Raw genomic sequence first — 27,057 nt, forward strand, 5'->3', positions numbered from 1 at the left:
CAATGCTCATGTAACTTGTTCAAGTGTAAATAGCTGCAAAGTTGCAGAGATGTGCTTCTAAACCTGGGATATTAGTCCTCAAATCTCTTGCGCCTTCCTGGTAACCAATTGCCCAGTGAATAAGTAGGAGGAGTTTCATGGCATTTCCAGATAAAAATATTGACAGTAACTCTTCAGGTGTGAATTTTCTAAAGGGTGTACTTATTTGTTCTGTCCAAATTTCAAATGAGTAGCAGAACTTCAGAAATTGCTTAAAGTCATTCTGTTAAGAAATCTCTCCTCCCTCAGCAATACCAGAAGGAATTCCTTTTGACGAGAAATGTAAAAAAGATACAGCCAAAAGTTCCACTGAAATGAAAATAAGTTCAGGATGGAATGCTATTTTTCTCACTAAATGTTTTTTTTTTTAATATATGAAATACCCACAATATGTATGACTCTAGTCTAGTGAGTTTATGCTGCTGCTAGAATCTTTCTTTCAAGGGAGTCATGAGATGGTACTCTTCCTTCTTTAAAATTTTGCTTTATTTGCCACACTGATCCACACTGTATTGGTAAATTCTTCATATTAAAGGGGAATATATTAATTACACAGGCCGGATAATACTGATAAAATGAAACATCCCTATAAATACTATTTGTGAATTTATTCTAGAAATAGCTTTGTGTGAAAATGGTTTTTCTGCTGCCTTAGAAAGTATTTCGAATTGGTCCTGGGTTCAAGCAGAAAGATAATATCTTTGGGGCTAAGTGGTACCCAAAATGAACCATGCCAGTTATTCAGAAGTTCTTTTTCATTATGTTTGTTTCTTATTCTTATCCTCACAAGAACTTTAGCTACTTCTTTCAAAAATATTTTGTAGCACTTAATTTTGACTTTTAGCTCTTTAAATCCTCCTACATATGGATTATGCAAATGTGTTAGCTCTGGGGCACTGGCAAAATCCAGTACATGAAAGTCAAAGTGTTTTAAGTCAAAAAAAAAAAAAATTCAAGTGTTGTTTGAACCAAATGAAAATATAATATATCTAAAATAATAATGTTAGCAATTGAGGAAATATTTACAATGGCTTGAGATACATGCCTTTTCAGAAGTCGTCTGTTAAATAAAGCAAGACAAATGTGCAGCATTTTCTTTGATATTATGGCAAACTTTAATTAAGTCAGTAACTTCATCAAACCTCCTTGGAAATTCCTTTGTAATTTCAAGTGGCCACAATTTATCCTTCCCTTTAGCCTTCCTGAGTTATTGGGTGTAGTTACTTTGTACAATTACATTAGTCTGCAAGGAAGTTTCCATTTTAGTTTTAGGGTTTTAACTTTTATTGCAAATGTTAATGCAACATTAAAATTCAACATTTAAGTTCCCAGGAGCAAGGAAATGCAAAGGGCAAAGTTCTTCTAATGTGATTAATTTGTTATTCTATCTTAGGCTTCTCATTAGGACATGCATTTATGTTCCGAACTTGTAAATTAAAAAAACATTAAGCCCAGTTATTTCTTTCACGATTTCACTCAGAAGGAAGAACATTTTCAGTTACTATCCATGATAAGAATCTCAGTGTTTGCATGTGGGGAGGGAGGGGTGTGGGTGTGTATTTAATTTAAATTCTAGGTCCACAAATTATATTTCTTTCCCACTCACAGATTTCCCTGGTTCTTTATTCAGGACATATCTATATAGTTTTAGCCAAACTAATCCAAAAGAAAAAGGTCTGGCAAAACCTCTTTTAGGTCTATAAAATAACACATAAATGCAATTTTCTATTCTCTGTTGACCAAAATTCTACATATTTTGCTCAAAAATGTTGACTGTTGCCTTCATAAAACATTCTCTCCATCACAATCTGCATTGTTTCTAATAACAACTTACAATTTTCAAAATACTTTATTATACCTAAATTTGATCAGTAACTGTGGAAGATTCACTAGCCCCTGTTTGGGGTATAAGTAAACAAAAATTAAGGTCATGGACTTAGAAATTAAATAAATCTGAGTTTCAAACTTGGGAGCAACTGAATAGTTGTGATATCTTGGGCAAGTTACTTTATCTTGACATTTTCAAAGGTAAAATGGGAGTGCTGTGGAATTTACCAAACTGGATTTTTATAAGAATTAAATCAAGTGATGTTGATGTGTGTGTAAAGGCACTTCATTATCATATATATGTTTGTATATATATTACAGTAATATTCTTATGAATGCCCATAAAATGTAATGTTCCTATCCAATATTTGGAATGATGTAATTGTTAACATGTTTTTTTCTTCGATAAAATATTTAAATTCCTAAGGAATGAATTTTATGTTTTAGCACTTGACCATAAATATTTATTTAGAATCTATCATGATGAAATATATGAATGGCATATAGGTTACACTAAAAGTTAATGGTCTTTAAAATATAATGATGGAATGATCATCTATAATGTTTGTGTATATACACACATACAGGTACACACATATGTATATACTTACAAAAGAGATTAGGTACATTTTAGTTTTTAAGAGAGTATAATTCCCTGGGGAAAAGTGTATATAATAATATTATAAATTCTAATATTGTTAAAAATAATATCTAATATTTATGAGCATTTACAATGAACCAGGCACTAGCCTAAGCTCTTGACTTGTATTACTTTGTTTAATCATCACAACAGCCTCATAATATAGGAATTATTAATATCTCTAATTTTCAGTTGAGGAAACTGAGGCTTAGAGAGATTATTGCCCAAGATTATGTAGTCAAAAAAATCAAGGTTTTTATTCCAGGTTTCTTGCTCTTCACTGCTGAGCTCTATAACCACTCTAGTCTATATGCAGAATTACCTAAGGTATTAGACCAAAGCGCAGCCTCGTTGGAGATGAGGTTTTAGGAAGAGTTGTATCATGTGATTAGCTAAGTGAATATATGAATTGAAGAGTCAGACATGAGTCAGAGGTCATGAGCTTGTGTAAGAAGTTTGGTTTGTTCTCGTATTTCTTTTTAGGTCTTTCATTTTGCAACTCTCTTGCTGAAATTCTCAAGTTTAAAAATATAAATGAGAATTTATATATTAGATACATTTTCTATGCAGTTATCCCTTTACATTTCCAGCTCTTTATTAAACTAGTAAGATTAATTGCTAAAACACATGTCAACAAAAATATAGCAAAATTGGAGAAAAAGAAAATATCCCCATTGACAATTCAGGACCTTGGACCCAGATGATTAGCTGTTATCAATCACTGCTTGATTTAGACTCATCTCATCTCCAGGCTTCAATGAAACATGTATTTTAAGTCATCATAAACTAAGTAGGGCTTGTTTGTGCCTTGTTCCCCTGTTAAACTTGGAGTTTGCCTTAAATTGCATGTTTTGTCTCCTGATTAGTTAAATGCTATGATCATCTCAATCACTGTCAAAGCATGTAAGGCTGTAAAATGCCCCATGTCTTCAGTAAAAGAGAAACAACTCTTCTTCCTTCTTTTTCCTTCTACCCTTACTTTCTCTTACACTTTCTCCCTTTCTTCCTATTCTCAATCCCTGCTCAAAGCTTTCCTCCTTTCCCTTCTTTTACTAATATTCTCAGTTTGAATAATAATGAACAGGTACAGGAACAGAACTAGAAACATCCTTTCATTAGTTATATTGCTCCTTGCCAGATTTTTTGATCATATATTATCTTTCTATAAAAAAGAGCAGCATGGAACACAAATTAGATTTTCTTTTTTTTTGGTATATAAATCAAATATAAATAAAGGGATATTTCACATCTACTTGACCACTTCTTTGTAAGTTTATTTATTTATTTGTTTATTTGTTTATTTTTGGCTGCATTGGGTCTTCGTTGCTGCACACAGGCTTTCTCTAGTTGCAGTGAGCAGGGCTACTCTTCATTGTGGTGCACGGGCTTTTCATTGCGGTGGCTTCTCTTGTTGTAGAGCACGGGCTCTAGGCACGCGGGCTTCAGTAGTTGGGGCATGCAGTCTCAGTTGTTGTGGCACGCGGGCTTAGTTGCTTTGGAGCACATGGGATCTTCCCAGACCAGGGATCTGGTTGAAAGCTCAGCTCTGTGACCTCCTAGTTTTGTACTCTTGGATAAATCACTTAATCATTTTGTGCTTCAGTTTCTTCACTTGTTGAATGGAAATAACTGTGAAGATTAAATGAGTTAGGGCATGTAAATTGCCTGTTATATAGTGAAATTATAATATGTGTCATCTATTATTCTATGTGGGCTGTGTTAAAATATTTGTCTGTTTGTTAAATGGTTTGAACGCCTCCTTGAATCTATCGTGGAATACTACAAAATAGCAAGGATATAAATATAGAAATAAAATGAGATCACACACCAAAAAATAATTAGAAGTGTGGAGTGATTATATGGCCCTTAATGAATATTAGGTAAGCATTTTTAGCAAATGGAGTCTGTATTATGTAGAATTAAAGTTAAAACAATACAGTTCAACCAATATTTGAGTATCTTTCCTGATTTGGCTATAATAGTACCTGCTAAGTAATGTGCAATAGAGGAAGCCAGTTGCAAACTATAGCTTTAGAAAGTAGGATGGAAGGACAGGGACTGGAAGGACAGAGGATGGAATTTTTAAGACAATAATTCATTCCAACATATTTCAGCTGCCTACTACCTACTAGACACCATGCTAAACTATATAAGCATTCTAAAATTGAATAAGATGTATTTCCTACCCTCAAGAAGTTTAAACTCTGTTGAGGCTATTCAAATTCCTATGTACTGAGAATTTTCAGAATGAGGGAAATATTATTCATCAATAGGTAGTTCACTGACAATGTGGGAGAAAATATTTATAGTATGAATATGATGGGTAGTAAATATCTTTATTAGAGAGAGAACTTAATTGTTGATGAGATAAAGGAATGTTCCTATTGGACAAAAGATACTAACAGGAAAATAACAAAAATAAAACACATCCAAAAAGCAACAAATATACCTGGGTTATTAATACATGAAACATGTTCCACCTCACTAATAATCAAGCAAGAGCAAATTAAATTGGCAATAAGATCTCATTTTTCACCAATCAGCCTGATCAAAACTAAATTGTGCTGATGAAGATGTGGAAAATGGGTACCATCTTGCTGTTGGAAGAGGATAAATTGGTGCAGTCTTTCTGCCAAGAATGATTTTTACATAAGTTGTATAATTAAAACAAACATTTGCAATTTTTAAAAGGAAGGAATAAAGGAACAGAAAAATGAAAAAGAAGGAAGGAAAGAAGAGAAGTAAATAAAATGTCTTCAAAAGTTAAGTAAAATAAGTTTTTAAAGTTTGGTAAGATAGCTTCCTCTTCATGCAATATCTAGACTGATTATCCAATTGAATTAATTGACTCATTGGAAGATAACCAAGAGACCTGTTATTTTGGTGCTGGATAGAAGTATTCATATTTTATTTTATATTGCATTTTATTTTTGTCTTTATATCGCTGTTTGATAGAATAACCAAAACAGGGAGACAACAACCTTGATGTGTATATATTTGTGTGAATCGCAACAGCTTTCAAAATTCCCGGCTGCATAATAGCCTTTCTTTCTGTTACACATTTTAAATGATAGCAACGTGCTTTGCAAAACAGATGTGGCATAGTTACATAATTTTAGGTATGACTGTTGAAATAGAATGCATTTTTTTTAAAGATTTGGGTGTATTATTTTTTACCAATTATTTCAACTGTACCTACTATACAGTTATTTTGTCGAGCATCCTTTAAGTGATTTTTTAATTTCAAGTTGTGGATTAGTTACCTCAAAAACTCAAATCATTTAGCATATATTTTTATGTGGAGAGATGAACCAGAAATATCTTTTGTCTTTAAAAGGAAAAACCATTTTTTAAATCTCTATTTGATTCATCTAAATAACTAATGATTAAATGGAGTGGCTCTTATACAAACTTTGAAATATTTAATAATTTTAGATTGAAGAGGATTTATCATCTTAAACATACCAATTCTACATTTAATGTTCATATATACATGAAAAACATATGCCTAAGAGAAACATAAATGCATCATCTGCATTGTATGGAAATGCCCACAGGTTTACAACCGCATAAGTAGCAAATAAAGTCTTTAGACTTTTAGGTAAAACAGCAATATCAACTTTTTTTCATTATTTTCTCTACCTTCATTGGACAGGCTGCAAAAACTATTGCATATTTTTCATGCTGCTCAACATTAACATCTACTGAGAAAATAAAAAGGTAGTGCATCTTTGAGTCTCTTTTAAGCTTTTCTTTTACATGGTGTGTCACATTAATGCTGCCCTACAGGGAAATAATCAAAGAACTTTAATATAATACTGTGGTTCAGAAAGGAAACATGACAGCAGTACATTACTGCAAATTGAATTTAATGAGCTTCTTAGCACTGGGAGAGTGACTCTTTGAAACAGAACCTATTCAATTGAGATCATTTTGATTATAATTAAATCATTTTACATTTACCACAGGGACAAGTTTAATCTTAATTAGACACTTTTAAGGAGAGGTGAAGCCACATAATTTATATTTTTTTATCATATAGTAAAAGATTCATAGTGTAAAGGATAAAAAACAATATGGCAGCCCTTTCAGGGGAAAATGGAAATAAGTATTCTCAAAGTTCTTTGAGGGGAATGAGTTGGGCAGAGCAATGTCAGTGACTTGATCTTGGCATAGATATGTGCATATCTGTAAATGGATAGAGAAACAAAAATAGTATTCATTTTATTTTTTATTCTGTGGCTTTTTCTAAAATACTGAAATTATGCTCTGTGTAAAGAATTATTAAATTAAGTGACAAAGCTATTAATTAAAATGAATCCAGTATATACATGCTTGTTTTGGTAGAAAGCACACTTGATTTGGATTCCCAAGACAATTCAAACACTAATTCTGTCATTTTTTAGCTTTATAATCTTGGGCAAATAACTTAATCTCCCTGAACCACATTCCATTCACCCTAAAATAGGATTAATATCTCCCTTTTAGAGTTAGTGTAGTAATTACCTGAGATAAAACTATGAAAGTACATTGAAACTTAAGATTGGTATATAAATGTAACTTATTAATTTAAAAACTATTATATTTATATTTCTGTAATTTATGCTACATGGTGCTAAGAGTTCACCTTTTTAAACATTCTTATTTTACACACTATATGCTGTATGAAGGTAGTTGAAAATTATAATAAAGAACAAAGAAAAGAACAATAAAAACCAATGTGTGTTTCTATAATTGATGTTTTACCAACCATGAAATATTCAAAGACTGTCTCATGTTTAAACAAACTGACATGACAGGAAAGTGGATGGCTAGAGGGATTTCTTGAGGATTAATCTGTTTGGCATTATACACAGCTGTAAGTCTAAGCTAAGTTATCTTCAATCATCTAAGACATTCAATTGTTTCCCAGAAATTGAAACATTCGAAAAACATCCCTCTTGTTAACCTCACATGGGGAAAATGGCTGCTCAAAAAATACCATGGATGGTATCCAATAGGAAATATAGGATATATTTTAAATTTTTGAATTTTAAAGCTATTTAAACAAAATTTTTTTTTGCTAAAAACTATGTTTTTCTAAAAAACACAGACTTTCAAACTTAATTATTAGAAATTCAATTTCTTTATGTATATTCAATATGGGATTATCTGTTTGTATTCTTAGGTACCACAATATGATATCTTGTAACAGTGACAAATGTGTTGTGAATACCCTACAGACTAAAATATTTGAATTGCTTCATGTACTGTCATTCATGCAAGTGGATATTAACTCCATCAGTATCCCTTAGAACTATCTCTATGTAGATAGTCATTGGATGTTTGTGTGTGTGTGTTTGCATGTTTCTTTGTTGTATCAGTAACACATAGCATATAATTGCTATTATTTGAATCAATTAATTAACTGTGGAGGTATTATCTGTAAGACATTAAGTGGATGCACTTGTGGAGATTTGACCATATTTCTATTTACCTAAACTCAGAGACAGAATGGTATTTGGGAAAATGTACAAGACTGAATTGGATTCCAACTTCCTTCATTTACTTACTGCGTGTCTTTGAACAAATCATATCATCTCTTTTAATTTTTTGATCTTCATAACGAACAGGTTAGATAAGGTGAACTTTGAGTTCTCTTTCAATTTAAATGATCTAAAAAAATTTAGTGGGTTTCTGTACTGTGTGGGGACACTCTTTGCTGGGCCCAGTTAATCTTTGTTTAGCCATTTGGTGTGTTTTACCAAAGATGATTTGACATCTTTAATTACTAATTCATTTCTGTACAATGTTGTAATCGATCCATGGCTATGGAGAGAATGATGATTCACCATATATTTCCTACAATTCTTTAGTGTAAGATTTTGTTGCAAATACTTCAAAATTCTTCAACATTCAGATGATTATAATGAATGGTGTTAGGTAGAGTAGGAACACTGGGGCTTTAATTTCATTCTGTCTGCTGAGCTGTGTGTCTGTTGAGAGGGACTGAGTTGATAGGGGTGGGTAGTAAGGGACTCAGGCATGAAAACTTGCCTTTCATATTCTTTCATCCAATTCCACTTAGTTTTTTGTTTGTTTGTTTTTTCTTTTTCTCTCCCTTCCTTCTTTCCAGGAAGTTTTTCTTTATCTTCTTTTTCTCCTCTCCCTTTTTTTTCAATTCTTCTCCTGAAAATAAAGCATGTATGAATGAAGAAGGACAGTAGGTGAGGCAGGATTGCTCAGGATTTGAGCAAGGGGAAGAGTAAATGGAAGAAGTGTTCTCATTGATTCTCTGCATTCACCAGAATAGGATTCTTCTCCAAAAGCCAAGAACTGAGAGGATAGAGAAGAAATGATAGTAACTAATAAGCATATGAAGAAAGTTCAACCTCAGTGTCAATATGAGAAATGCAAATTATACTAATGAGATAACATTTTGTAACTGTCAAAGGAGCAAAGCTTTTAAAATAATAATAAAAGTTGGGAAAAGTAAGGTGAAAGGGGCATTCACTTGTAGTATACTGCACAACCATATGGAAAAGCAATTTTTTAAATGTTCACTTGTTTTGAAATTCTTAAACATGTTCTTATGAATATAACCTTTAAGCATCACAGATGTGTATAAAGATCTATGTTAAAGGGTATTGCAGTGGTTTTTAAGAATTGCCCAAAATGGAAATAACAAAGAGCAGAAGGAGCAGAATGCTTAAAAGTAATTGTATATTCATATCAGAATACTGTACAGTCATTAAAGTGACATTCCTAAACAATATTTAAAGGGAATATGCTCATTCTCAATTATTGAAAGTGAAAAACAAATTCAAGTGTGATCCATAGGTTTTAAAATATATTCAGAGATCAAGGAATCAGAGGAAAGACGTAGAATCATTAATAGTCATCTCAAAATGTTCAGATTGACTGTGATTTTTCTTTCCTTTTAGTATTCTCAAAATTTTATGTAAAAAAAATATTTTTCATAAAATGAAAGTGCTATTAGAGAATTACATGTTCCTTAGTTAGAAGAAAATAATAATTTACTTTCAAATAGTGCTTTGTAGTTTGAAAAGCATTTCTATCTACATCATTTTATTTGAATCTAAAAAAAGTTCTCTCCTTCCCAACCTCATTTGTGATGCTCACTTTACTTCTTAAGACTCAGTTCACTTCTTAAGACTCAGTGTCACTCTTTGATGAAGTCTTTGTTTAACCTGCTAGTCACTCCTTTTCAGATAATGTTTACTTCTATCTGTTCAACAAAAGCATCTAGCACACATATATTCATTGAATAAATAAAAGAATGAACTGCCCAAATGCTACAGACAATGTTGTGTCCCCCCCACCCAGATTCATATGTTAAAGACTAATCCCCAATGTGATGGTATTTGAAGGTGGGGCCTTTGAGTGCTAAGGTCATGAGGATGGGGCCATCATGAATGGGATTAGTGCCTTTATAAAAGAGACTCCAGAGAGTGCTTTTCTGCCATGTGAGGTTACAGCAAGGAGAGCAACCAGGAAGCACATCCTCACCAGACACTGAATCTGTCATTCTCTTGATCTTGGGTTTCCCAGCCTCCTGAACAGTGAGAAATAAATATGTGTTCTTTAAGCCACCCAGTCTATGGTACTTTTGTTATAGTAGCCAAAATTAACTAAGACATCAATGAACAAAAGTACATTGTTTGTAAGCTATAGGATTGATACTATTTTCTTCACTTTATAGAGAGAAATTGAGGCTCAGAGAGTTTCAGTTACTTTCACAAAATTCAGATGAATGAAAATCCAAATTAAAAGAGAACCTTCTAGCTTCCAAACTTTGTGCTGTTTTTAATATTCTGATATTTGGAACCATGGATCCATGACAGTCAAAAAGAAGTTAAAGAATCATCACGTCTTTCCAGATTTGTTTTAGTCTGGGGAAAATATTGCTTCTTGGAGTTTGTTAATTCATACAGATATTTGGAATCGTTCTTCATGTCCCTTTCACAGAGATATGTAGAAATGAAAGATAGCAAAGGGTAGACATTGGCTCCATTCCTTAAAATGCTTGAGGGAAAGGAACTAATTGAAAGGGATGAATGGATACGGAATGGGATACATTGTATTCCCACAAACAAGCCAATTGACAGCAGTTTGTGCAGTGTAACACTTAGGAGGTGACCCTCCTGTGCTGTCATGCATAGGTGTGACATTACATCTGTCTTACTGGCTGTGGCACTACGCTATCTCCTTAAGACAGACTGTCCCCATTAACCTAAGACATCTTGTTGCCTGTGGCAGCTGGAGCTTGACTTCTGTGATGTTTCCCTTTAGCCATGGGAATCAGTAAAAGAAAAACAATGACAACAACACCACAACTCTCTGGCATTTAAAGGCTATTACATTATGGGTGTATCAAATACAAAGGCAGCATTTAGCTGCTATCGCCTCTAGCAAACAGAAACTCAGTTTCTCTCAGTTCTACTCATTGGTGGGCTATGAATTTATCTACTATGTTCTCAAATGGTTTACTTTATAAAACTTTTGAAAACTCAATAAAAATTGAGTTATAAAACTCAATAAAAGAAAGTGATGAAAATGGGCCAGACGATTTCCACAGAGGGTAAGAATGAAAGACCTAGGAAAGAATGCAGCCTCGATTCATATTCACTACTTGTTTTCTCAAATGCTGCCCCAGTCCTGGACGGAAAACTGTTCATTTCTCCTCAGCTATTCCAGACCAAATGGGTGAAGCAAATTTCCCTGATGTTCTGTTTACCTCATTCTTCCTTTTATTTCCTTCAATAAAGACCTATTGGTATTAAAGATTGCAGGGGGTTTATTTTACATCACGATTCTGGTTCAGTTACTTACAGCTACATCGGTACGGCGCCAAAGAGAGCTGCAGAAGGTAACAGAGCTAGTGTGCCTTGCCTTCCATCTCCCAGGTAGCAAATGCAATTGTTTTCCACGGCCTCAAAATGACTAGATATCAGCAACTAACACCCTGCAGAGCAAATCAGGATGCAGCATAAAGTGTTTGCAATTGCTATGTTGGCATTGAAAGCAGAACGGTAATAACAGAGTGTGTCTAGACACACTAGGGCTTTTGGCAATGTCAACGCTCATTCCCTGGTGGAAAATAGATCGTGTCGTTTTGTCATTCCAACTCACCTTTTATTTTCCCTCCTCTTCCTTGACCTGGAGAATTTTTTTTAGGAAGAATTAACTCCTCCTTCTTTGCCACAGACACACTGTGATTCCATAGCTGCCTCTGCCACTGTGTCTCTTGCTATGTAGCTCAAAGATGACTCTAGTAATCTCTCTTCCCAAAGGGTTTTGTGCTTCTCTGACTCACCTCCCTGCTAACTCATTATAGTAACTTCCTAGATGTATGTAGCAACTAACAAACTCCTTGGCTTTATCCTTAAATGTGTAAGAGGGGAGTGATGTAGAGAAAGTCCCTGGACTAGTTACCCACTACAGACACACCTTCCCCCCACATAACACACACACATACTGTGCTTCCTTTAGAGCTGTTCCAAAATTGGTAAGTAAGCTTTCAGTTCTATTCAGCCATCTTTAGCTAAAGAATTGCTGCCTTTGTAAACTCAATATCTGTTATTGCCAGCGTTGTACAAATAGGATGCTAATCATTCTATACAGCCTTCTACTTTTTCAGCATTCTCTCACCCAAACCTCATTATTTGCAATGTGATGATTTTAGTCAGTAATTTAGGTTTTATGTTATTTTTCTATATTTCACTTCTTTATAAATCTATGTGATATGCCTGACCAGCTTTTCTCTAATGCTACATAACCAATTTATCTAGTTTTCTAACATGTATATATGTAGGTGTTTGCATGTGTGTTGTAGAAAACAGTAGCAATCATAACACATTGAATAAAAATCCACTACAAAATGGCCCAAGGACAATATTCATCTGGTTCATTGGTTTTGATATTATAGAGAACTTCCAATTTCACTTTCTGTATGAATCCCATAGTTTGCTATGTATAAGGCATCTTGCCTCCTTCCTGATTCTCCACAAAAAGCTTACTTTCCCACCTTTTTTAATGTAAATTTCATAGATAAGGTTCTTTTCATACCATGAATGCATTTGTAATGGAATCAAATGTGTGGTAACATGGGATAAGCATCAGCCTGTGCGTATAATCCAAATAGGAACTTATTTTGCCATATTAATTCATGTAAATATCAAAAAATTAGCAAAGAAAAGAAAAAGCTGAGATAATGTGGTAAAGCAGACTGTTGCTTGGGGTGATTGATCTGCCAAGAATTTCCTTAACTTCCTTGAGACGGTAACTTAACTGTCCTTAAGACAGTATTAGCATCATCCCAGGAACAAAGAGAACTCTTCAAGGCCTCCTGTTCAGAAATGATTTCTGCAATAAAAAGCTTTTCCTTCCACCTCTTGATCCACTAGTGATTTACAGTTTTTCTCTGACTTTCTTTGCCTTATTTCCACTGCTGCATTGTTAAATTTTCATGTTGTAAGTTCTTTGAACTGTGACCCAAACTTTTCAGAGGAAGAGTGACAAAGATTTAACTTTCCAAATAATATGACAATATGATAGAAACTGCCCACCCATGTGTTGGGAAAACTGATGGAGAAGTGAAGAGAGCAGAGAGATGCTGTTCTTTGTCTGCCTCCTTTCATTTCGCCACTCACTCTGCCTGGAGATTGAACACCTCCTGTGACATTGTCAACAGAGCTATTATTCCACTCATTGCTCAATACGTGTTCATTTTCTGCTGAATGCCTGGGGAATTGATGCATTGTATGCTGATCTCTCTCTTTGGTTCATTTTCTCAGGGACAATGATGCTTAATCTGTACTATGCATATCCCTGATTATTAGACTGGGGGTGGGGAGATTAAATCCTAATTTACCTTCATGAAAACTCAGATACAAAGGAGCAAATCAAAATAATAGGCATCTTTCTTTTCTGAAAGGAAGGGGGCTGGTCCCTTCAATATTCTAAGAAAAAGAGATTTCTGGCTTATCTTCAAGAAAACCTCTGCCTACCCATGGAGCCAGTGGTGGAACAAATGACTTTCACATGCAACACAATCCCAAATTAGAAGTCATCCATTTAAGGACCAGTACTTTAAAATGGGTATTATGTTAGTTTCAGGTGTATGACATAGTGATTTAATATTTAAATACATTAAGAAATGTTCACCATGGTAAGTCTAGTAACCACATGTCAAAATACAAAATTATTGCAGTATCATTGACCATATTCTTTATGCTGTATATTACATCCCTGTGATTTATTTATTTTATATCTGGAAGTTTGTACCTCTCAATCCTTGTCACCTATTTTGTCCACCCTCCTCCCTCCTCCCCTTTGGCAATCACCAGTTTGCTTTCTGTACGTATAAGTCTGTTTTTGTTTTCTTTTGTATATGTGTTTTGTTTATAGAGTCCACATATAATTGAGATTATATAATACTAGTCTTTTCTTCTGACTTATTTCACTTAGCATAATAAATACCCTCTAGGTCCATCCATGTTGTCACAAATGGCAAGACTTCATTCTCATTTATGGCCGAGTAATATTCCACTCTGTTTGTGTGTGTGTGTGTGTATGTGTGTGTCTGTGTCTGTGTGTATACACATCTCCCACATCTTCTTTATCCATTCATCAGTTGATGAACACTTAGGTTGCTTTCCCATTTTGGTTATTGTAAATAGTGCTGAAATGAACATAGGTGTGCATATATCATTTTGAATTAGTATTTTTGCTTTATTCGGGTAAATACTCAGAAGTAGACTTGCTGGATTGTACAGTAGTTCTATTCTTAATTTTTTGAGGAAATTCCGTACTTTTTTCCATTGCAGCTGCACCAATTTACATTCCCACCAACAGCGTAGCAGGGTTTCTTTCTCTCCACATCCTTACCAACACTTGTTATTTGTTATCTTTTTGGTGATAGCCATTCTGACAGGTGTGAGGGATATCTCATTGTGGTTTTGATTTGTACTTCCCTGGTGCACAGTGATTTTGAGTATATTTTTATGTGTTTGTTGGCCATTTGTATTTCTTCTTTGGAGAAATGTCTGTTAGGTTCTCTGCCCGTTTCTTAATTTTTTTTTTTTTTTTAATATTGAGTTCTATGATTCCTTTGTATATTTTGGATATTAATCCCTTAGCAGATATATTGTTTGCAAATATCTTCTCCCATTCAGTTGATTGCCTTTTCATTTTTTGATAGTTTCTTTATGAAAAAGCTATTTAGTTTGATGCAGTCCCATTTGTCTAGTTTTGCTTTTATTGCCTTTGCCTGAGGAGACAGATCAAAAAAAAAAATACTGTTAAAACTGATGTCAAAGAGCACACTGCCTATGTTTTCTTCTGGGATTTATGGTTTCGGGTCTTAAATTTAAGTCTTTAATCCATTTTGTGTTTATTTTTGTATAAGGCGTGAGAAAATTGTCCAGTTTTATTCTTCTGTGTGTAGCTATCCAATTTTCCTAACATCATTTATTGGAAAGACTGTCTGTACACCATTGTATCTTGCCTCCTCTGTCTTAGATTAATTGACTATATAAGTGTGGGTTTATGTCTGGGTTCTTTACTATGTTCCATTGATCTACATGTCTGTTTTTGTGCCAGTACTGCACTGTAGATTACTGTAGCTTTGTAATATAGTTTGAAATCAGGGAGCATGATACCACCAGCTTTGCTCTTCTTTCTCAAGATTTTGGCTATTTGGGGTCTTTTGTGTTTCTATACAATTTTAGGGTTATTTCTTCTAGTTTTGTGAAAAATATCATTAGTATTTTCATAGAGATTGCATTGAATCTTTAGATTTCATTGGGTAGTTTGGTGATTTTAGCAATATTAATTCTTCTAGTCCATAATCACTGTATATCTTTTCATTTATTTGTGTCATCTTCAATTTCTTTCATCAGTGTCATAGTTTTTAGTGTACAGGTAGTGTACAGGTCTCTCACCTTTTTCATCAAATTTATTCCTAGGTATTTTAAATGTAATTTAAATGAATTGTAAATGAAATTGTTTTTCTGTGTCTCTTTCTGATAGATCATTATTAGTATATAGAAATGCAAAAAAATATTGTGTATTAATTTTGTATCCTGGAATTTACTGACTTCATTTATTAGCTCTAATACATTTTTTTGGGGGGTGGGGGTTGAATCATTTTATTTTTGAATATTCCTTAACTAATTTTTGTAGAAATATGTGATTTTATTAATTTTCTCTTTTAACCTTCATACTAGCTATGTAGTTGATCAACTGCCTCTGCTACATGTTTTCCTTTCCCAGTGAGATTTTTCTTTTCATAATTTTTTTCGTTTCTAGTTATGGTATTTATTTTTTTCCTGTTTAAAGAAGTCCCTTTAACATTCATTGTAAGGTTGGTTTAGTGGTGATGAACTCCTTTAGCCTTTGCTTGTCTCAGAAATTATTTCTCTCCAGTTTTTTTTTTCAGTATTTATGAATTTATTTATTTGGATGTGCTGGATCTTAGTTGTGGCACACGGGATCTTCATGGTGGCATGCAGGATCTTTAGTTGTGGCATTTGGAATCTTTAGTTGCAGTATGCAGGATTTTTAGTCGTGGCATGCGGGATCTTTCAGTTGCAACATGCAGACTCTTAGTTGCAGCATGTGGGATCTAGTTCCCTGACCAGGGATCGAACCTGGGCCCCCTTCACTGGGAGCATGGAGTCTTAACTGCCGGACCACCATGGAAGTCCCTCTCCTTCAGTTTGAATGATAACCTTGTTAGAGTATTCTTGTTTGTAAGTTTTATTTATTTATTTTCCTTTCAGTATTTTGTATATATTTTGCCACTCCCTTCTGGCCTCTGTCGTTTCTGCTGAAAAGTCAGCTGATAGTCTTATTGGGGCTCCCCTATATGTAACATGTTGCAGCTTTAAGATACTCTCTTTATCTTTAAGTTTGACATATAATAATAATGTGTCTTAGTGTAAGCCTCTTCAGTTTTATCTTGTTTGGGACTCTCTATGCTTCCTGAACTTGGATGTCTGTTTCCTTTGCCAAGTTAAAGAAGTTTTCAGTGATTATTTCTTAAAATAAATTTTCTGTCCCTTTCTCTCTCTCTTTTCCTTCAACCCTTATAATTATTAGTATACTTGATGTTGTCCCAGAGATCCCTTAAACTATCTTCATTGTTTGTTTGTTTCTTTTTTAAATCTGTTCTAATTGAGTGAATTCCAATAGCTTGTCTTCTAGATTGCTGATCCATTCTTTTGCAACATCTAAAACATCTAATCTGTTGTTGGTTCTATCTAGTGTATTTGTCCTATCAGTTATTATATTTTAAAGCTCTGATTGGTTCTTTTTTAACCTCTTTGTTGAGGTTCTCAGTGTGTTCCTCCATTTTTCTCCTGAGTTCAGTGAACATGTTTAGGATCATTACTTTCAACTCTTTATCTGGAAGATTTCTGATCTTCATTTCCTTTAGTTCTTTTTCTGAGGTTTCGTCTTATTCTGTTTGGAACATATTCCTTTGTTTCCTCATTTTGTCTGACTCTCTATGTTTGTTTCTATGTATTAAGTAGATTAGCTACATCTCCTGGTTTTGAAAGAGTGGCTTTGTATAGATGGTTTCCTAGGGACCCAGTAGTATGGTCCCCTGTGGTTGCAAGAGACATGTGCTCCAGTAGTGTCCCCAGTGAGGACTGCCTGCCCTCCTATTGTAGCTGGATGTTGCTAGCCCACTGGTGTGTGGGAAGACCCATTCTGCGGCTGACTGTAAGGCTCAGCTGCATCTGTTGTAGACACGCTGGTGTGGGCGAGAGTCCCCAGGCTAAGAGGCCACTTCGGCAGAGTTCGGTGTTGGCTGAGGGCTCCTGCAAGATCTGGCAGGGTGGGGGTTGATTTGTAGGGGCTCTGGTGCTAGCTGAGGGTGCCTGCCAGGACTGGCAGGGTGGGGAGCTGCTTTGGAAATGTGCCAGCTGTGTCGACTCTTCAGGTGAAGCTGGGGCAGGGCAGTGGTGCTATTAAGTTAGGTGGAGAGAGTCAGAAATGGCCCGTCAGTACTGGGCCAGCTATGTAGAGGGTGAACCAAAAACAAACAAACAAACAAAGAAACCCTGAGACTGTCACCCATCTATACCCAGAGAAATTTCCAACAGATCCCTGCCCTTGGGTGCATGCCCTAAAGTTAAGCAATAAACGTCCTTCCTGTATGACCCAGCTGCTTTTCAAACTGCTGCCTCTGTGCCAGGACTTGGAGAGAGTGAGTTTTTGTGCCTGCCCACTAAGAGGGCTTTCTCCATTTCCCACAGCTCTCCAGCTCTCTCAGACATAAGCCCCAGGTTTTCAAAGGCGGGCATTATGGGGGCTCATTATTCTGGTGCAGGTCCCTGGACTGGGGAGCCTGATGTGGGTTTTGGAACCCTTGCTCCTTGGGGATGTCCTCTGAGGCTGTTATATACCCCCTGCCTGTGGGTCATAACACCTGAGGTGTGAGTCCTGGCCAGATCATGTCTCTGCCCCTGCTACTTATCGCAACCTGGCTTTTAAAATTTTTTAGTTGTGGAACATCTTTTCTGCTAGTCTTCAGGTCATTCTCAGAGGTAGTTTCTTTGATAGAGTTGTAATTTGTGTGTACCCTGGGAAGAGGCAAGCCCAGGATCTTTCTAATCTGCCATTTTGTCCTGCCCCTCAAGGAAAGAATTTATTTAAAAATACATGTGTACTAAAAATAATTTTTTTTTTTTAAAAATGGGACTTCCCTGGTGGTCCAGTGGGTAAGACTCCACACTCCCAATGCAAGGGGCCCGGGATTGATCCCTGGTCAGGGAACTAATAGATCCTGCATGCTGCAGCGAAGATCCTATATGCCACAGCTAAGATCCGGCACAGCCAAAATAAATAATAGAAAATAAATTGGACTTCCCTGGTGGCGCAGTGGTTAAGAATCTGCCTGCCAATGCAGGGGACATGGGTTCGATCCCTGGTCCGGGAAAATCCCACATACTGCAGAGCAACTAAGCCCATGCGCCACAACTACTGAGCCTGTGCTCTAGAGCCTGAAAGCCACAACTACTGAAGCCCGTGTGCCTAGAGCCTGTGCTTCACAACAAGAGAAGCCACCACAATGAGAAGCCCGCACACTGCAACGAAGAGTAGCCCCCGCTCGCCGCAACTAGAGAGAGCCCGTGAGCAGCAACAAAGACACAACACAGACAAATAAAATAAATAAATAAATACAATTATATAAATAAATAAGATGATAGATAAATAAATAAATATTTAAAATACATGCGTATTTAGGGAGAACTCTGTATAACTTCAATTACAGCTTTTTGCTAATGTAAACGTTTGATATTAATATATATTTAAACAAATTCTAGGTCTTTTCCAGACTTGTAACCTGCGGCAAGCCCTAAGTTTACCAATTCTAGTCACTTTCTTTGAAAGACTTCCTCTAAGGTCCCTACCTTGGAGGAGAAGTAATTAACCTCATTATGCACTGACTTTCTTTCCTGAGTATTTCCTCTGCACCCCAGTGTACAGTTATTTTCGTATCCTCTTACACAGTTGTTTGCATTTTGTCTCTAGTTTTGTGAATGCCTGAAGGTGTAATAATACCTAACTCACTGAGTTGCCATGAAGTTTATGTGAAAGAACGTATGTTGATTCCCACCTCCTGGTCCTGTTACAGCTGTGGAGATAGAGGAAATCAGATACTTGGGAAAGGGAAAAGCTTGGATAACCTGCTTAGCCCACCATTGGTAAAGGGGGAACCCCCTATGAGTCCCCTCTGAGCATTCTGGAATGTTGCTGTGCATACTAGTTTATATTGGTGGCCAGTGGGCCACATGAGACAGCCATTGTCTCTTTGGTTACTGGAAGAGTTTGTTTGTTTATTTGTGATTTTTTTTTTATAAAGTAACTAGTTGTCAGTATTTCCAAATCAAAAGTTTTCATATAAAAATCTACAACTCCTGCCACATTTGGCTGCAGTCCCATATGGCTGAAACTGAGTAAGAATACAATTTGTATGTTGCCCGTGGATTGGATAGCCAACAATTCCTCTGTAGTTACAGAAGTGAAAATAGAGCATATGGTCACAGAAGTTTGTCGGTGAGTATTTGTAGTGATGGAAAGTTGTGGATGTTCTCTTCAGATTTATTCCATTTTCTTAGTGAAAGAGGAAGCCAGAATACCAGCTGAGAGTGAGGACTGAGGAAGGGGAAGTAGGAAGACAGATAGCATATTTCACTAGCAAATTCTCAAATTTCCACAACTCCTGAAATGAGCAAGGAAAAGTCTAACTTTTTAATTTTCTATAACTCATTAATACTCTTCTCAATACTCCACCCCGTATGGGGGGGAAGTGAGATGACAGAGACTTATCTAAAACCTACCAATTAACAATTCCAGTGTAAATGGCCTTTATAATGTAAAATAGTCAATCAACTCACAGTTTAGCTACCCATCAGAGCTATTCTCACCCTCCTCTCCCCAAGCTGACACATCCCAGTATATGGGAAAGATTACAGAATTCAAGGGCTTATCCCTTCCATGTAGCCTTGCATCCTGGTACTGGTCTCCATGGAGGGATGGTGGACGTGATCCTGGGTGTGCCAGTTGCATGACTGAAGAATATAAGTTCCGTTATCTTTATTCGATCATGGTCTAGTGAGACTCCACCACCATCACACCCCACCCTCAGTGATTCAACCCCCAATCAGACCTTGTCTGCTGTGCAGAGGTCTTCCTGGAGTCTAGAGGTGACTCCCATTGAGGGTCTGGCCTTGCCCAGCGCTGCAGCAAACCACTCCGAGCAAGTTCGCAGCAAGATCTCTTCCAGATACCTCTGGACAGTAGGAGCCAGTTCTGCCTCAGGCTCATGTGATCGTTCACCTTCACCAACCATGGCCACACTGTTACCTCCCATGTTGACACAGGGCCTCCCGGAGTGGCAGCCTCACGCCAACATTCCAAAAGGAGAATGAACAAAACCTACTCTATGTTTTGCTTTCTTGCAAATCTATCAGCCTGGAGAAGAGCAGTCAGACACAGATCGTTCCCATATGTTCTGGAACCGAAGAAACAGGCCTTTCACTTTCCTCCGGCAGAGCCTTCCAGAGCATGACGTCCTCTTCTTTGGGGCACTAAACCTAATGTTCTCAGTCTGAATGGTAGAAGGCTTGTCTTTGCCCTATTACGGAAGAAGATTGTGATCTGAGTCATCTTGGCATGATTCTAAATTACAGAAGCCTTGGATCAACTTGCAACTAGGGATTACTAAAGATGAAAAGGTGTTGGTTTAATAGCTCTGAGGTATTATCCTCCACACCAACAACTGTTTTCTATTTGCTCTGTGTAATTTGGAGCTGAGTTAAAAGTATTTGACTTTCCACAGTAGTATGTCATTAAAAGGGTGACTTTTTCAAACCAGTATTTCATTCTATGATTGTTTCAGTTGTTCATGTTTTGTTGGCATCAACTGTCTTGTTGCTTTAGTTCTGTACTGAGGTAATTTCCCAAAGGGCACAATTTTTAAAAATCAAATCAATAAATATGCTTTGCAGCTACCTAAACTGTAAAAACAAAGAATACAACTTGTAGATGGGTGTCCGGCAGTTTGTCACTGTCTATTTCCTCATTTCCTGCTTTCATTCATTCATGCTTCCCCATTGCCTCTGGGGTCATTTGAGTTCAAGACTCTCTTCTATAAAGTTAACTTCTTCAAAGTCTTCATGGCTTGTGATAGCAGCATACTTTTCCCACATTGTTCTTTTCCATCAAACTGCATCTTTCAACTCTACAGGTTTGCTTTCCTGAACTAAACAAAAGTATGTACATAAAGAACAGTTGGAATTTCTCTTTTCTTAAATATTTAGTGCCGTGTTCTGAATTCTTCCACGAATTTCATAAATGTCATATTTGGGGTTTATAATTTGCATGAACATTATATTCTTTTAAGAAAAATAGAGTCTGGTTTAATGAGTGAGCTTTGAAGTGAAAATTCCTTGGTTATGATCGACTGAATAAACCAAGGTACAATGGCCAAACAATATACGAAAATAAAACTCTAACCCATGATCTGCAGCAACTAGACCAGGAAGCCAAACCCCTACCTAGGTAGCAGTTGGCTCTAAAAAGTTAGGACTTGATCAGTAACTGCCAACTTCCCTAATTTTTGCCCCCTACTTCCAATTTAGGTCAGAGAAAGGCAAATATGGTCCCCTGACCAATCACATAGGATGTCCTACTTCTAATTAGCCTGCTCCAGCTTCCCCAGGGCAACATCCTCCAATCAAGCATACTTGAAGCATCCCTTTATTCTACTATTGATTTCCAACTCCCTCGCCTGCCTTGTGTCTCTGCTAAATGCAAGTGGTAATGGCTAATCCCTTGCTAGAGCAAGTCCTGAATAAAGAGCTATTGCTTGTCCTCAGGTAGGTGGTCTTCATTTATTCCCATAGTTCAAATCCTATTACTGTCACTTATGAGTTACACAACTTTGTGCATGTTTCTTAACCTCTGTGAGTCTTAGTTTCCTCATTCTAGGAGGGAGACGTTAGTGACACCTACCACGTAGAATCAAATCAGTGAATAAAAATACATGTAAAACTCCTAAAAAAAAGTCTGGTACACTGTAAGCCCATAATAGTTCTCTGTATTTTTATTCATTATACTTATTTAGTATTAGACATGGGGAAATCAGCTGAGAGAATAAAAGACTTGCATGAAGTCCACAGAACTTAAATGTCTCATCTGGGTGCAAACTCTGCTGGGTTCAAGTTTAGTGTTGCTTCTCCTAATCCAAGCAGACACTACTTTGCACGCAGAGCGTAATCAGCAAGTGTCTCCTAAGTGAATGCATGAGAGAATAAGTAAATGAGTGAGCAGCCTACATTGTTACATAAGTTGAAAATACAAGTATAGATAAGGGGAGGAATCATTCAATCAACAAAAAAATGTATGTGTCCAGAACCAAACTATGTTAAATCTTGTAAGCATGTAAAATGATTTGCGAGCTAGAAAGTATATTAGAGATCCTTTAGTCCCATGGTTTTCAAACTTCAATCATAGAAATTCAGAAAGGAAACGTTTCCACAATCATATCTAAATAGTAATAAAATCAAACTCTAATGGTAAGTCATTTTTGCCTTTAAATGAAAGACTGAGAGAAATTTTCAATTCTTTCTTCAGATTGATTCTTCCTGTAAATATTGTTTGTTAAAAATCTACCACATCGGGCTTCCCTGGTGGCGCAGTTGTTGGGAGTCCGCCTGCCGATGCGGGGGACGCGGGTTCGTGCCCCGGTCCGGGAGGATCCCACATGCCGCGGAGCAGCTGGCCTCGTGGGCCATGGCCGCTGAGCCTGTGCGTCCGGAGCCTGTGCTCCGCAATGGGAGAGGCCACAACAGTGAGAGGCCCGCTTACCGCAAAAAAAAAAAAAAAAAAAATCTACCACATCAACCATAACTTTCAGGAAATGGATGTATCGTAATCAAAATAAGAATCCACTGAAATACTTTAATGAGACTCAGGTATTTTATTTTGGATTCTCTCAAAAGTAGACGCTAGGATAAGGATTTGTGTACAAGTAATTTATTTGAGAGATAATCCCAGGGAATACGTGAAGTAGTGGGAAGTGAGACAGGAAATAGGGTAGAGCTGATAAAGTGTATATTGATAAACATATTACTGCTATGGGCAACTGGGGCTCAGTTAATCTGGGGACACTCTGAGAGACAGTGAGGAATATCTACAGAGTTGTTCCTATGAGGTGTGAGGAGATTAAGACTTCAGTCTTCTTGGACTGAGAGACGATAACTCCCTTGCACTCCTTGCTTGCATCTCATACAGACTAGAGGCTCTTTGATGACAAGAGAACATCTCCAGCCAGAGAGAGACAAGAAGTGATAGGTATTCTTGGGAATTGTCTGCAGAAGACCTCCGGGGTAACCCGAGAGGCTACAACCTGGGCAGGACAATGTCTGCTACACAAAGTTTTAACTTGAAAAAAACACTGGTTAAGATATTTGTCTTAGATCTGTGTCTTTATCAAAACTAGTGATATTATAAAAGGCAAATGATAAACTGAAGAAAAAATAAATGTGACCAATGATTTTCTCTTTCATGCATAAATTATGCATAAGGAAAGATAAAAAGGAAGAAAAAAAAAGGCTGACAGAGAAATAGGTAGAAATCAGGAAAGGTAATTCATAAAAGATAGAATGGAAATGGTAAAAACACTGGGGAGGGAGTGTTCTTGGTTCCATTAATCTGAAAAGTTAATTAAAACTGATATCTAGATTTCTCACGTAGGCTGCCTAGGGTGTGGTGAATGAGGACTCTGAGGGATACTGCCTTTTGGAAAGCAGTTTGGTCATCCACCTCAAGGGCTTAAAGTTGTTCTTTCCCTTTGATTCAATTATTCTTTTTCTGAAACTACAGCCTAGGGGAAAATGAGAATATATTAAAAAAAAAAACCAGTTTTTCCTTGAAGCATTCAGAATAGTTTAAAACAATAAATGATCTACATGGACAATATCACGCAGGTGAGTAAATGTATTATGGACCCATATAAAGTGTATTATGCAAGCACTTTGCAAAGAGTTTTCGCTAGCATGGTGTGTTAGTCTCATTTGTTTGAAAGAAACAATGTTTCATACAGAACACACAAAGCCTATACTATAACTGTAAGGGCTTGATATGTACCAGTTACTGTCCTAAGTACCTTTATACACATTAACTTAATCCTCTCAAGGCCCCAGTGATGTACCATTCGTAACATCCCCATTTTCCCAATGAATATACTGGGGCCACTGAGACATTAGGTACATTGTCCAAGATTACATGGATAGTGAACTGTAGAATTAGGATTCAAACCCAGGCAAAGTGGGTAGGAAGCCTGCAAGACTCAACCAGTTCTTGATTACATTTCATAGGAGGCTCCTGGAAGGACAAGCTAAACTTGGGATACTGCTAGGCCCTGGGCAGTAGAAGGAACTTGGATGTTTCCCTCTCTCTTTCTCTCTCCTTCCCTCTCTCTCTCCTTCCTTCCTTCCCTCTCTCCCTCCTCCTCTTCTCCTCCTTGCTCCTTTGCAGAGCCATCTCCACCAGGCTGTACCGTAGGGTACCAGGCATTTTATGGACAAAACAGCTCTTGATATGTACCCACTCTAGGTTCAATTCATGGCCATTCCAAACTAAAGCCAATCTAGAGCTCTCTAAACTAAGAACTTCCACTTGGGAAGTCATGTATGTTATTAATGATACTACTTATTAATGCTGTTTAATAGTATTAATGATAATTATTATAAGATCTCATGTTTACAATGGTTTACACACTCATATTCCCTCCTATGATCACATCACTGTAATAACCTTGTGAAGCATGTAGAGCAGACATTAAAATCCCATCTTTTGGGTGAAGAAAATGAGGATCAGAGAGACTCATGGTAACATATTTCTTACAAGATAAGCTTGATCAGAAAGACCTGGGTTCAAATCTCATAATTCTCCCTTCTGGTTGACTTTGGGCAGGATACTGAGCCTAAGTCTCCTTCTGAAAAACGAGAACATTCATAGTACACACCCCACTGGTTATTGGGAGATTTAAACAAGATGATGCAGAAATTCCAGAAGCAAAACCATTGTTCTCTGGGGTTTTGTTTTGTTTTGTTTGTTCACACATCTGAATAGAAGATGCTGTGATCTTTACTACAGCACGAGTAAATAGTAGCTCTCTATGATCCTTCGCTATTATCACTTTTAAAGGTAGAAAAGAGCCATTTGTTTCCTTTTAGTTCTTAAGGCAGACTCAGAACTGACCCTACAGGAAAGGACTCATTGCCCAGAAGCAAGGAGTGTGGTGAGAAGAAAACCTTTAGTTGTTAATATTTTTAGGGTCTGCTTCAGCTTTCAAGTCAAGGTCACACTCTTCTTGAGCCAAACTCCAGCTGATGACCATGCAAATCAATAGTAGCTGATGTCAGCTCTTCCCAGAGAAGCCCCCAGAAAATAACAGAGCAAGGCAGTGGTTTAAAGGTCCAAGGACCTCATTATTTCCATCCAAGCTAGGATTCCTCTAATGGGTAGTCTTTTCCAGAGTGCTCATTGGACTGAAAGAGATTTTGTCGGGTCTAACTCTGCCTCCTAACTGCATCTCAGGAGGGGCTCCCTAGAGGCCACAGCCAGCTCACTGCTTAATGCAGCTGGGAAAGGCAGGGCTCAGGCCAAGGTTTCTTGACTTTGGTATCACTGACGTTCTGTATTGTGGGGTGTGTCATGTGCATTCAGGGATCTTTAGCAATATCTTGACCTCAACCCACTAGATACCAGTAGAAACTTCCCAAGTTGTGACAACCCAAATTGTCTCTAGACATTGCCTAGTGCCCCCAGTTGAGGACCACTGGTTCAGGCAAATTTCCTTCACTTTATCAATGAGGAAACTAAAACCCAAAGAATTAATTTTAGTTGCCCATTTTAGATAGCTGAACTAAAGACAGAACTGGACCTAGAACACAAGTTTATGCTGTTTCTAATCCAGGACTCTTCTTAGATTTGAACTAGAAAACAGAATTTACAAGAAAAATACTATCATCTTCTACTTTCAGACTGGAATCTCCATAGGTGAAAAAATTCCAGAATGAAAGCTCCTTTCTTTGTTCTTTTTTTTGTTTATACCTCTTGCAAAGAAGGTGCTGTAACCTCTACCACACCACAGCCCTGAAAACGAAGTTCCTGGACCACCTGGTTGCAAGTTCAAATTGCTTCTTCTTATTTGGTTGCTTATGGAACAACCTGAAAGTCATCGTGGTTCTTTATGTGTGAAAGTGTAAATTGATCTCCCACCAACCAAACATACCTCCTACGTATCTATCCAGTGCAGACTGGGCTTTTAAATAACCTTCCGTGTCATCTCTTGTAAAACGTTCTCCTTGGTATTCCGCTCCCCGGACCTCTCCACCAAGATGGGGAACATTCTGTTTTCCTGTGGCGTCCATCCTGTGGTTACTGCCGTCAGATTGTCTATTACTATCATCTCCTTGTCTGATTTCCCCCTCTGCCTTGTGAACACCTTGAGCACGATGGCCTGAGCTTTTCAACATTTAATGTCTAATTACTGAATTCCTAACTCAGTCAATGCTTTGGGAATGAATGTTTAAACAATTGAAAGCTGCCAGATCACTCTACCGGGAAAAGAATTAGAAAAGAGAAGTGTTTTTCCTTGTTCTTTAGGAGTTTGCTGTGTTCCTTACCCTATTCTTGATGATATCCACAGGCAAAGTTAACAGGAAAGTGTCTTGAAACGCTTCTGTCAAATCAAATACATTTGCACATGTTCTGGTCTGGAGTTTATTTCCACGCTCATCTACATATGATGTGGGCAGCTTTGTGTGATAACATCTAACCTTAACAGTAGCTCACTTTTACCTTCTGCTCTGAGATTTCAAGACCTGACTATGGGGTAATGAATTTGTAATGCTGCACAGGAAAATCTGCTGCTGAATGACTGACAAAAATAATTCAGATTCTTTTCATAAACTACATTCTATCCGTTGCCAGGCATTATTACTGAACGATAATGATTACAGTAT

The 27,057-nt window shown here is 36.8% G+C and overlaps 1 protein-coding gene and 1 pseudogene across 16 annotated transcripts in view; one reads left to right on the top strand and one right to left on the bottom strand.

Annotated features, from left to right (window-relative positions):
- The window catches only part of LOC115857528 (small ribosomal subunit protein uS15-like), a 169,294-nt pseudogene extending 148,901 nt beyond the window's left edge, over positions 1-20,393 (bottom strand).
- The window catches only part of LRRC4C (leucine rich repeat containing 4C), a 1,216,832-nt gene that overhangs the window by 673,203 nt on the left and 516,572 nt on the right, over positions 1-27,057 (top strand). The window lies entirely within an intron of this gene.

This window comes from Globicephala melas, chromosome 8, assembly GCF_963455315.2.
Source record: "Globicephala melas chromosome 8, mGloMel1.2, whole genome shotgun sequence".
NCBI classification, from domain to species: domain Eukaryota; kingdom Metazoa; phylum Chordata; class Mammalia; order Artiodactyla; family Delphinidae; genus Globicephala; species Globicephala melas.